This window comes from Trichechus manatus, unplaced genomic scaffold, assembly GCF_000243295.1.
Source record: "Trichechus manatus latirostris isolate Lorelei unplaced genomic scaffold, TriManLat1.0 scaffold00122, whole genome shotgun sequence".
NCBI lineage: Eukaryota > Metazoa > Chordata > Mammalia > Sirenia > Trichechidae > Trichechus > Trichechus manatus.
The window spans coordinates 7,903,033-7,914,696 of record NW_004444058.1 but is presented as its reverse complement, the minus strand read 5'-3'; the positions used below and the strand labels follow the sequence as shown (position 1 = coordinate 7,914,696).

At 42.7% G+C, this 11,664-nt stretch overlaps 1 pseudogene; it reads right to left on the bottom strand.

The window, feature by feature from the left end:
* Positions 1–5,674: 5,674 nt before the first annotated feature.
* Positions 5,675–6,699, bottom strand: LOC111822051 (olfactory receptor 10T2-like; annotated as a pseudogene).
* Between the last annotated feature and the right edge of the window lie 4,965 nt (positions 6,700–11,664).

Genomic DNA, 11,664 nt, shown 5'->3' with positions numbered 1-11,664 from the left:
CTTTTTTGCTGACGCTCTACTTTACCAAACATGATGTCCTTCTCCAGGGACTGATCTCTCTTGATAACATGTCCAAAGTATGAGACGTAGTCTCGCCATCCTTGCTTCTAAGGAACACTCTGGCTGTACTTCTCCCAAGAGAGATTTGTTTGTTCTTTTGGCAGTCCATGTGTTACCAAACGCAGTGGGTTTGCCACCTGTACTCTTGTTAAGAATAACTAAGAGTCACATGGATTTGAGGCAAGGCATAGTTTATTGCTCGCAGTGGGCAAGAAGACAGGGAGATCATTCTCAAAGCACTGTCTCTCCTGGAGGAAGTTTTATACTAGGCAGGAAAGAGAAGTCATACATATTCATTAACCATCTGGGAAATTGCAGGCATATTGAAAAAGGGGTGTGGGTGGGCGTGTAGGCGGCGTGCGCAACTGGTGGCTCAAGATGGTGTCCTGTGTTCCTTGAAGATGGTTCCTCCTGTACTCTTGACATCTGTGTATTCCCAAGAAAATGGCGGCGTATACTGAAAACATGGTGACCGAGTTCACCTTCAAGTCACCTACTGTTTCATGGCACATGCATGAAGTCTGGTTTTAGTCGGATTGCCTGAAAAACAACTGTAAGCAGGAAGATTAGAAGGAAACAGGGTGGGGTGACTCATTATCTTGGTCACAAGATGCTGTTTGTATTTGTTTGGAAGTTTTCTATTGACACAGCTTGTCTCCTGAGGCCCATCTAATTCCTAGCTGGTTTCACATGGTATATTCAGTATTCTTCGCCAACACCACAATTCAAAGGCATCAGTTCTTCTTCAATCTCGCTTATTCATCACCCAGCTTTGGAATGCATACAAGGCGATTGAAAACACCATGGCCTGGGTCAGGTGCACCTTTGCTTTTCAACACTTTCAAAGAAGTCTTTTGCAGCAGATTTGCCTAATGCAATGCATCGTTTGATTTCTTGACTGCTGCTTCTGTGGGTGTTGATTGTGAATCCAAGTAAAATGAAATCCTTGACAACTTCAATGTTTTCTCCATTTATCATGATGTTGCTTATTGGTCCAGTTGTGAGGATTTTTGTTTTCCTGATGTTGAGGGGTAATCCATACTGAAGGCTGTGGTCTTTGACCTTCATCAGTAAGTGCTTCAAGTTCTCTTCACTTTCAGCAAGCAAGGTTGTGTCATCTGCATTTCACAGGGTTTTGATGAGTCTTCCTCCAATCCTGTGCCCCATTCTTCTCCATATAGTCCAGTTTCTTGGATTATTTGTTCAGCATACAGACTGGATAGGTGTGGTGAAACGATACAACCCCGGTGCACACCTTTCCTGACTTAAAACTACGCAGTATCCCCTTGTTTTGTTCGAACAACTGCCTCTTGATCTATGTACAGGTTCCTCCCGAGCACAATTAAGTTCTACTCTGTTCTATCTGGTCACTATGAGTCAGAGTCAGCTCCACAGCAGTGTGTTTGGGTTTTGGTAAGGTGCCTCTGGGTGAACTCAAACCTCCAACCTTTTGGTTAGCAGACAAGTGTGTTAACCATTTGCACCACCCAGGGACTCCCATTCAAACATGCTGTTAGCCACCGTCGAGTCAGCCCCAACTCGTGGCAACCCCATGCACAGCAGAAAGAAACGCTGCCCAGTTCTGTGTCGTCCCCATGACTGGATGTGGATCACACAGTCATCCACAATTGATTGTGGGGATGGCACAGGACCAGGCAGAGTTTTATTCTGTTGTGCATGGGGTCGCCACAAGTCGAGGGCTGACTCAGTGGCAGCTAGCAACAACCACAACAAAGTTTGGTGACTTCCATGTGATTGATTCCCTACTTCCTTTGAAGCTTTTTGTTGTTGGTGTTTGAATATAGTTTTACCATTTATATTGCATATGGACTTGAGATTCCTTTAAGTCTGTAGGTTGCCTGACTGTATATAGAAACCATCCCAGGGCTTGATGGCCAGATCTCATGTTATGAACTGGATGCAGTAAACAGATGACTCATTAGGCTATCTTCCTTGGAGAAGGATGTTATGGACTGCCAAAAAATATGTGTGGAAGTCCTAATTCCTCTACCTATTAATGTGACCCTGTTTGGAAATACGAGTTTTCTTTTGTTATGTTGGAGCTTCTGGGTGGTGCAAGCAGTTAATGTACCTGGCTGTTAACCAAAAGGTTGGAGGTTTTGCTCTACCCAGGTGCACCTCAGAAGAAAGGCCTAACAATCTACTTCTGAAAAATCAGCCACTGAAAACCCTATGGAGCACAGTTCTACTGTGACACACATGGGGTCTCCATGAGTCAGAGTCAACTCAGTGGCAACTATTGGTGGTTTGTTACATTAATGAAGTCATACCAGTGCAGGGCGGTTCCTAAACCTAATCACTTCTGAGTGGTGTCTTATAAAAAGGAAGAATAGACACAGATACACACCGGGGAAGACAGAGGCCATGTGAGGACCTGTCTACAAGCAAAGGAACACCAAGGATTGCCGGCAGACACCAGAAACCAGGAGAGCAGCGCATAGAAGGAATCAACATAACCGAGACCCTGATTTGGACCATTAGTCTCCAGAGCTGTGAGAAAATTAATACCGGTTCTTTAAAGCCACCTAGCTGTGGTATTTTTCACTACAGCAGCACTAGGTAGCTAAGACAAGAGGTTTTCTATGCGTGATAAGAAGGGGTGCATGGATATTAGAAGATACCAGTCCTTTTGGTTTTGCTTGCTTAGGGAGGAGCCTTTAGATCTGTCAAACCAAGATATCTACAAGACAAAACAATTCTTCTCTTGCTAATATTGACGGCCTCTCATAGCCTAACTTATTTCACTCACGCAATGGCTGTAATCGTACAAAGTAGATGGCCAGTCCTTTCTTCTGCGGCACAGCTAAGTGGATTCAAACTGCCATCCTTTCAGGTTGCGGTCGAGCACAAACCATTTACACCACCCAGGGGCTTACTCATAGCATAATTTTTAATTCGTTATTTTGCCAAGACTTATTCTCTTTCCTCGATCATGCCAACACTTCCCTCAGAAAAGAGCTGGGATGACAATCAGTTGCTGTAGAATCACTTCTGACTCATGGAGACCCCATGTGTGTCAGAGTACAACTGTGCGCCACAGGGTTTTCAATGGCTGATTTTTCAGAAGTAGATTGCCAGGCCTTTCTTCTGAGGCCTTCTGGGTGGACACTAACCTCCAACATTTCGGTTAGCAACTGAGGGCATTAACTGTTTGCACCATCCAGGGACTCCATATGCATCAAATTCTATTTTCCCAAACCTTGGGTTAAGGCAGCCCAGTCACACTAGAGAAACACTGCAGTTTATGTCTCCAAACTGATGTTTGGCCTATTTGAGTCTAAAACAATCCTGCAGGAGCCCAAAATTGTACCAGCAGGAAATGAGCTGAGGAAGATTCAGTAGTGGCTGTGGGAGACAAGACACAGTGAAGCACCTCCCAGAGAGCAAAGCCAGATATGTAAAGAAAATGTGCCATTTTTGCTCCCTATAACTTCTTTAATCTCCCTCCTCAATCCTTGGCTCTGGGGCTAAAACATCATTTAAAACAACTGTATCAGCTTGAAGGCCCCTAGGGCGTGCATGCAGTTTGCCATCAGCTACTAACCTAAAGGTTGGTAGTTTGAATCCACCTGAAAGCTCTGTAGGAGAAAGGCTGGTAATCTGCTTCCAAAAAGTCATAGCCAAGAAAACCCTATGGAGCAGTTCTACTCTGTAATACATAGGGTCGCCATGAGTCAGAAACAACTCAACAGCAGTGGGTTTACTTCTGGTGTTTGGTATCAGTTCGGAGGGGGGTGTTGGGCTGCAAGTAAAAGAAAACTGCAGTACAAGTGGGTTTAAATTATAAGGACAATTTATTCTTTCACATAGCAAGAAATCTCATCAAGGACATGGGGTTGGGGTTTTTTGTTTTCATCCTTTCTACTCTGCCATCTTCAGATATTGTGTCACGAAATGGTCACAGAATTTCCAGACATCACCTTCTCACAAAGTCCAAACTAGAGGCAAAAAAACCCAAAAAATCTCTTCAAACATTTTTTTAATGCAAATTACAGATTCCCCCTCTGATGACTTCCCTTCCATTCTCATTGGCCAGAACTGAACTATGTGCCCATTGCTATATGAGTCCCTAGCAAGAAAATGGAGTTACCATGTTCATTAGTTTCCTGTGAGTGCTGTAAGAAGGTACCACACACTTGGTGGCTTATAAGAACAGAAATTTATTGTCTCACAGTTCTGGAAGCTAGAAGTCCTATGTCATGGATTGAATTGTGTCCCCCCAAAATATCTGTCAACTTGGCTGGGTCATGATTCCCAGTATTGTATGATTGTGTACCATTTTGTAATGTGATGTGATTTCCTTATGTGTTGTAAACGCTATCACTAGGATGTAATAAGCTGGATTAGCATCAATTATACTGATGAGGTCTACAAGATTAGACAGTGTCTTAAGCCAATCTCTTTTGAGATATAAAAGAGAGAAGCAAGCAGAGCAGAGACACATGGGGATCTCATACCATCAAGAAAGCAGCACCAGGAGCAGAGCACGTCCTTTGGACCTGAGGTTCCTGCACTGAGATGCTCCCAGATCAAGGGAAGACTGATAACAAGGACCTTCCTCCAGAGTCGACAGAGAAAGTGTTCCCTTGGAGCTGATGCCCTGAATTTGGGCTTGTAGCCTATTGGACTGTGAGAGAATAAACTTCTCCTTGTTAAAAACATCCACTTGTGGTATTTCTGTTAGAGCAGCACTAGATGACTAAGACATCCTATATACGCAGGAATGGAATTGCTGAGTCATATGATTAATAGATGCATTTAGAGCTATGAATTTCCCTCAGAGCACTGCTTTTGCTGCATCTCATGAGTTTTGCTATGTTAAGTTTTTACTTTCAATTACCTCAAAGTGTTTTCCAGTTTCACTTGTAATTTCTTCTTTGACCCACTGGCTTTTCAGGAATGTGTTGTTTAATTTTCACATTTGTGAAGTTTTCACCTTTCTTCCTATTATTGATTTCTCATTTCATTCCATTGAGGCTGGGGAAGATCATTCTGTATGATTTCAAGCCATCAACAGGATTTAGTTAAACAAAAGTGAACTACTTCTTAGTGAGACAAAATAAAGGAATGCTGGACATAGTGCCCTTCACTGCTGACTCCTCCACCGCATGGAGAATGCTGGGCTGTCAGAAGCTCCCTCCACTGGTTCTCACCATACACAACAGACCACACTGGATCCTGAACAAGTCAAGAAATTAAGACAAAGGGGAAAAGCAGCCTTTATTAAGCTTACGCCAAGTCTCAAGTACTGTTAATTGCTTCACATGGTTATTTCACTTAAGGTATGGTAGTGGCCTCTGGAGTCCCTGGGTGGTGCAAATGATTAATGTGTTCAGCTGCTAACTGAAAGGATGGAGATTCAAGTTCACCTGGAGGTGCCTCAAAGAAAGACCTTACAATCTACTTATTAAAAATCAGCCACTGCAAACCCTATGGGGTAGAGTTCTACTCTGACACACATGGGGTCATTATGATTGTAGTTGACTCAATGGCAACTGGTTTTAGTGGCCCCTATAGCCAGATGAGGAAACTGAATCTTTGGAGAGTCACACATTAATAAAAAGCTAGAGTAGAAAGTGTAATAAGTCCTTATTTAAAAACTCTGAGACCCACGACTACGCGCCAGTTTCTGCCTCAGAGCCACCCTCACCCTCCTTATTCTGCAGCATGTACACCACAGGATTCATCAATGGAGTAACCACCATGTAGAACACAGCTACCAGATAATTCTGGTCATGGTTTCCCCCCGACTCAGGACACAGGTAAATGATAGAGGCGCAGCCAAAATGCGCAATGATCACAGTGAGGTGGGCCACGCATGTGGAGAAGGCCTTGTGCCGGCCAGCTGCTGAGGGTATCCTCACGATGGCGGCCACAATGAAGGCGTAGGAGAGGAGGACGAGGAGGAAGGAGACCAGCACGACGAGGATACTCAGGAAGAAGATGACTAGTGCTTTGCTGGCACTCTTGGTGCAGCTGAGCTTCAGGACGGGAGCAATATCGCAGAAGAAATGCTCCACACAGTTGCTGTGGCAGAAAAGTGAGGAGAAGATCATGCTGGTCTCTATCAAGGCCACAGAGACCCCAGAGCAGAACACAAGGGCTCCCAGCCAGAGGCAAATGATGGGTCTCATGATCATTGTGTAGCAGAGGGGGTGGCAGATGGCTACATACCAGTCGTAGCCCATCAGGGTAAGGAGGAAACATTGACTGCAACCCAGTGCCCAAAAAGAAGAACATCTGCGTTCGACAGCCAGCGAGGGAGATGGCCTGGCTCTGCATCAGCAGATGGACCAGCATACTGGGGATGGTGACCAGCATATAGCAGGTCTCGGAAGGGGACAGCACTGCCAGGAAGCGGTACATGGGAGTATGGAGGGTTCAGTCTACGTGGATGATGGTGATGATGGTGACATTGCCACTGAGGGTAACCAGGTATGTGAGGAAGAACAAGGTGAAGAACATTGTCCTCAGGCCTGGGAGGTTGGAGAATCCCACCAGCAAGAACTCTGTCACCAGCCAGGTCGTATTTCCCTGTTGCTTCTCAGGAGCCTGAAAAGAGTTGACAGAGTCAATAGAATACAGTGACATATGGTTGGTCTGCTATGCATCAGGTACCGGAGGAGTAGGAGAGTTGTGATGGTTAATTTTATGGTCAATTTGGCTAGATTATGGTTTGCAGAAGGAACTCTGGTGGCACACTGGTTAAGCACTTGGCTGCTAACTGAAAGGTCAGTGGTTTGAACCCACCGTCTGCTTTCCGGGAGAAAGATGTCGCAATCTGCTTCCGTAAAGATTGCAGCCTAGAAAACCCTCTGGGGCAGTTCTACTCTGTCCCATGGGGTAGCTATGAGTTGAAGTTGACTTGATGGCAATGGGTATGATATGGTATGGTTCCTAGTTGTTTGGCCAAACACTAGTAGTTACATATGATTAAATCAGTTGATGTGTTGTTATTGTTAGGTGCCATCGAGTAGATTCCGACTCATAGCGACCCTATGTACAACAGAACAAAATGCTGCCCGGTCCTGCATCATGCTCATAATCATTGCTTTGTTTGAGCCCATTGTTGTAACCACTGTGTCAATCCATCTCATCAAGGGTATTCCTCTTTTTCGCTGACCCTCTACCTTACTGAGCGGTCCTTCTCCAGGGACTGGTCGCTCCTGATGGCATGTCCTAAGTACGTGAGACGAGTTTCACCATCCTCGCGTCCAAAGAGCACTCTGGCTGTACTTCTTCCAAGATAGAGTAGTCCATTCTTCTGGCAGTCCATGATATAGTCAATATTCTTCACCACCACCGCAATTCAAAGGCATCAATTCTTCAGTCTTCCTTATTCATTGTCTGTAATGTAATGTAATTACCTTAATCTAATACAATGTAATGTAATCATCTTCCATGATGCAATCTAATATAATGTAATCAATCAATTAGTTGGGGTCATATCACTGTAGGGTGGATCCTCAACCTAATCACTTCAGAGTTATAAAGAGACCAAAATAGACACAGAGACACACACAGGGAGAAGAAGAATACTGAAAGTTAATCATATGACTCAGCAATTCCATTCCTATGTATATACTCAAGAGACTTGAAAGCAGGGACTCAAACAGATAGTTATACAACAATGTTCATTGCCACATCATTCACAATAGCCAAAAGACGGAAACAGCCCAAGGGTTCATCAAAAGATAAATGATAAACATAATGCTGCTATCCATACAATCGAATATTATTCAGCCATAAAGAAAAATGAAGTCCTGATACATGCTACAATGTGGAGGAACCTCAGAGACATTATGATGAATGAAATAAGCCAGACACAAAAGGCCACATAGTGAATGATCCCACTTACATGAAATGTCCAGCATAGACAAATGCATAGGGACAGAAAGCAGATTAGTGCTTGCCAGGGGCTGGGGGAGGGGATGAGAAGGGACAGCTTAATGGGTTGCTATATTGTTAGTCAATAACCTGTGTTTTATGGTGACTGTGCAAAGGCATTTGACTATGTGGATCATGACAAATTATGGATAACATTGCAAAGAATGGGAATTCCAGAACACTTAATTGTGCTTATGACGAATCTGTACATAGACCAAAAGACAGTCATTGGAACAGAACAAGGAGATACTGGGTGGTTTCAAGTCAGGAAAGGTGTGCATCAGGGTTGTATCCTTTCACCCTACTTGTTCAATCTGTATGCTAAGCAAATAATCCAAGAAGCTGGATGATATGAAGAAGAATGAGGCATCAGGATTGAAGGAAGACTCATTAAAAACCCGCAATATGCAGATGACACAACTTTGCTTGCTGAAAGTGAAGAGGACCTGAAGCACTTACTGATGAAGATCAAAAGCCTTCAGTATAGATTGCACTCAACATATAGAAAACAAAAATCCTCAAACTGGACCAAAAAGCAACAGCATGATAAATGGAGAAAAGACTGAAGTTGTCAAGAATTTCACTTTACTTGGATCCACAATTAACGCCCATGGGAGCAGCAGTCAGAAAATCAAACGACATGTTGCATTGGGAAAATCTGCTGCAAAAGACCTCTTTAAAGTGTTAAAAAGCAAAGATGTCTCTTTAAGGATGAAGGTTCTCCTGACGCAAGCCATGGTATTTTCAATTGCCTCATATGCGTGCAAAAGCCAGAAAATGAATAAGGAAGACGGAAGAATTGATGGCTTTGAATTACGGTGTTGGCGAAGAATATTGAATATACCACAGACTGGCAGAAGAACAAACAAATCTGTCTTGGAAAAAAAACAACCAGAATGCTCCTTAGAAACAAGGATGGTGAAAATTCCTCTCACATACATTTGGACATGTTATCAGGAGGGACCAGTCCCTACAGAAGCACATCATGCATGGTAAAGTAGAGGGTGAGCGAAAAAGAGGAAGACACTTAACAAGAAGGATTGGCACAGTCCCTGCAACAATGGGCTCAAGCACAACAACTGTGAGGATGGCGAAGGACCAGGCAGTGTTTACTTCTGCTGTACATAAGGTCGCTATGAGTCAGAACCGACTCGACAGTACTTAACAACATGTTGTTAGTAAGGAGCCCTAGTGGTGCAAACGGTTAAGAGCTAGGCTGCTAACAAAAGATTGTGGTTCAAACCTGGCCAACAGCTCCTCGGGAAGAAAGATTTTAGCCTAGAAAACCCTATGGGCAGGAGACATCTACATCAATTTGTATAACAGTGCATGAAAGCAATGTTCTACATCCTCCTTTCGAGAGTAGCGTCTGGGGTCTTAAAAGTTTGCAAATGGCCATCTAAGATACAAGTAGTGGTCTCTTCCCACCAAGAGCAAAGGAGAGTGAAGAAAACCAAAGACTCAAGGGAGCAATTAGTCCAAAGGACTAATGGACTACATGCACCACAGCCTACACGACCCCGAGACCAGAAGAACTAGATGGTGCCCAGCTACTGCTACTGACCACTCTGACCAGGATCACAACAGAGGGTCCCCGACAAAGCCAGAGAAAAATGTAGAACAAAAAATCAACTTCCTAAAAAAAAAAAAATACCAGACTTACTGGCCTGATAGAGACTAGAGGAACCCCCAAGACTATGACCCTAAGAAACCCCTCTGATTTGGAACTGCAGCCTTTCCCCCAAACAACTTTCCAGCCGAGCAATAGACAAGCCTATAAAATAAACATTAACACCCGAAAGGAACGTACTCCATAGAACAATCGATTATATGAGACCAAAATGTTGCCATTTGCCCAAAAGCAAAGATGAGAAGGCAGGAAGGGGTAGGTAAACCGGACAAAGGAAACGGGGAACCCAGGACAGAAATGGGGAGAATGCTGACAGAATGTGGGAATTGCAACCAATGGCACAGAACACTTTGTGTACGACTTGTTGAATGGGAAACTAATTTGCTCTGTAAACTTTCACCTAAAATACAATAAAATGTTAAAAAAAAAAAAAAAAAAAGCCTATGGGGCAGTTCCTCTGTCACATGAGGCCACGATCAGTCAAAAACAACTCTGCAACACCTGTAACATGGTGTTAGTTGACTTCTCTTTGGCTCTGACTCATGAAGACCTTGGGTATAACAGAAGGAAACATTGTCCAGCCCTGGGCTATCTTTATGATCGTTGGTATGTGAATGGGTATGGGGTCTTTTGGGGGTGAGGAAAATGTTCTGGAACCAGATAGAGGTGATAGTTGTATGACATTGTGAATACAATAATGCCACTGAACTGTACACTTTAAAATTGTTAAAATGATGTGTTTTATGTTATTTGAATTTTGCCACAATAAAATCTTTTAAAATGAAATTTTAAAAATACTTAAAATGGCAATTGTTTTGCTCTCTCTATATATATGTATGTATGTATATATACATATTTTTTTACCAGAATAAAATTTTTTTAATATACAAAAAAATTTAAAAGAAAGAATAATGAAAAAAAGAAATGCCCATATCATTGATGGTTGAAATGAGCAAGATAATACTTTTAGAAACCCTAATTCCCAGAGCCACATTATGGCTTTCATGGACCCTCCACACTTTTGCCTTCCTCCACGAAAAAATATTAAAACTATATTTTATGCCTGAGTTGGTGTAAAGACAAATGTAATCTTCAATCTTAAAAGCTCTATTTTATTTTTTTAATTTTAGGAGAAATCAAACCATGTTTGTGCAGCCCTTAATAGACTATGACTAATGAGTGAATCTAATAATTAAATGGAAAATAACACTGAGATTGTTGACCATTTCAATTAAAACAGTGATTCAACAGTATAGAACCTGGATTGAGGATCATTTTATAATGTATAAATTGTATAATTTATAATCTTATAACTGATTAACCTGCTATCTCAGAAATATCAGAATGTTTTTGAGTCATTTGCACTCATTTAGAACATGGGACTTCATTTCAAGGAAAATGTTCCTCATCCAGTCTTTCCGTGCTATTTCTTGGGAACTAGATATGTCAGTTATAGTTCTCGTTTATCAATAGTTAATTGGCTTGGATAAGAATAATCCAGCCTTGAGTTCTTCAAATACATGTCATAAGAAGGCGGTGAGTGTCCTGATTTATTGGAACAAAGAGGTAAGATCGCCACCTAGTGGCGATTTTGGGTAATCTGCAAGCCAAAACCAAGAAACCATTTGCCATGGAGTTGATTTTCACTCATAGCCACGCTAAGGAGGGAGTAGAATTGCCCCATAGGGTTTCCAAGGCTGTAAATCATTACAGAAGCAGACTTGCACATCTTTCTCCCTGGAGCGGCTGGTGGGTTTGAACCGCTGATCTTTCAGTTAGCAGCTGAGCTCTTTAACTACTGCGCCACCAGGGCTCTACAAGCCAGTGACCCTTAAACCAAACCAAACCTGCTGCCAGTGAGTCGATTCCGACTCATGGCAACCCCATTGTTATACAGCAGAACTGCTCCATAGGGTTTTCTTGACTGTAATCTTTATGGAAACAGATCGCCAGGACTTTCTTCTGCAGCACCACTGGGTGGATTCAAACCACCAACCTTTAGGTTTATAGTTGACAGCCAACCATTTAGGCCATCCAGGAACTTTTTTATTATTCTTTTTTTTTTT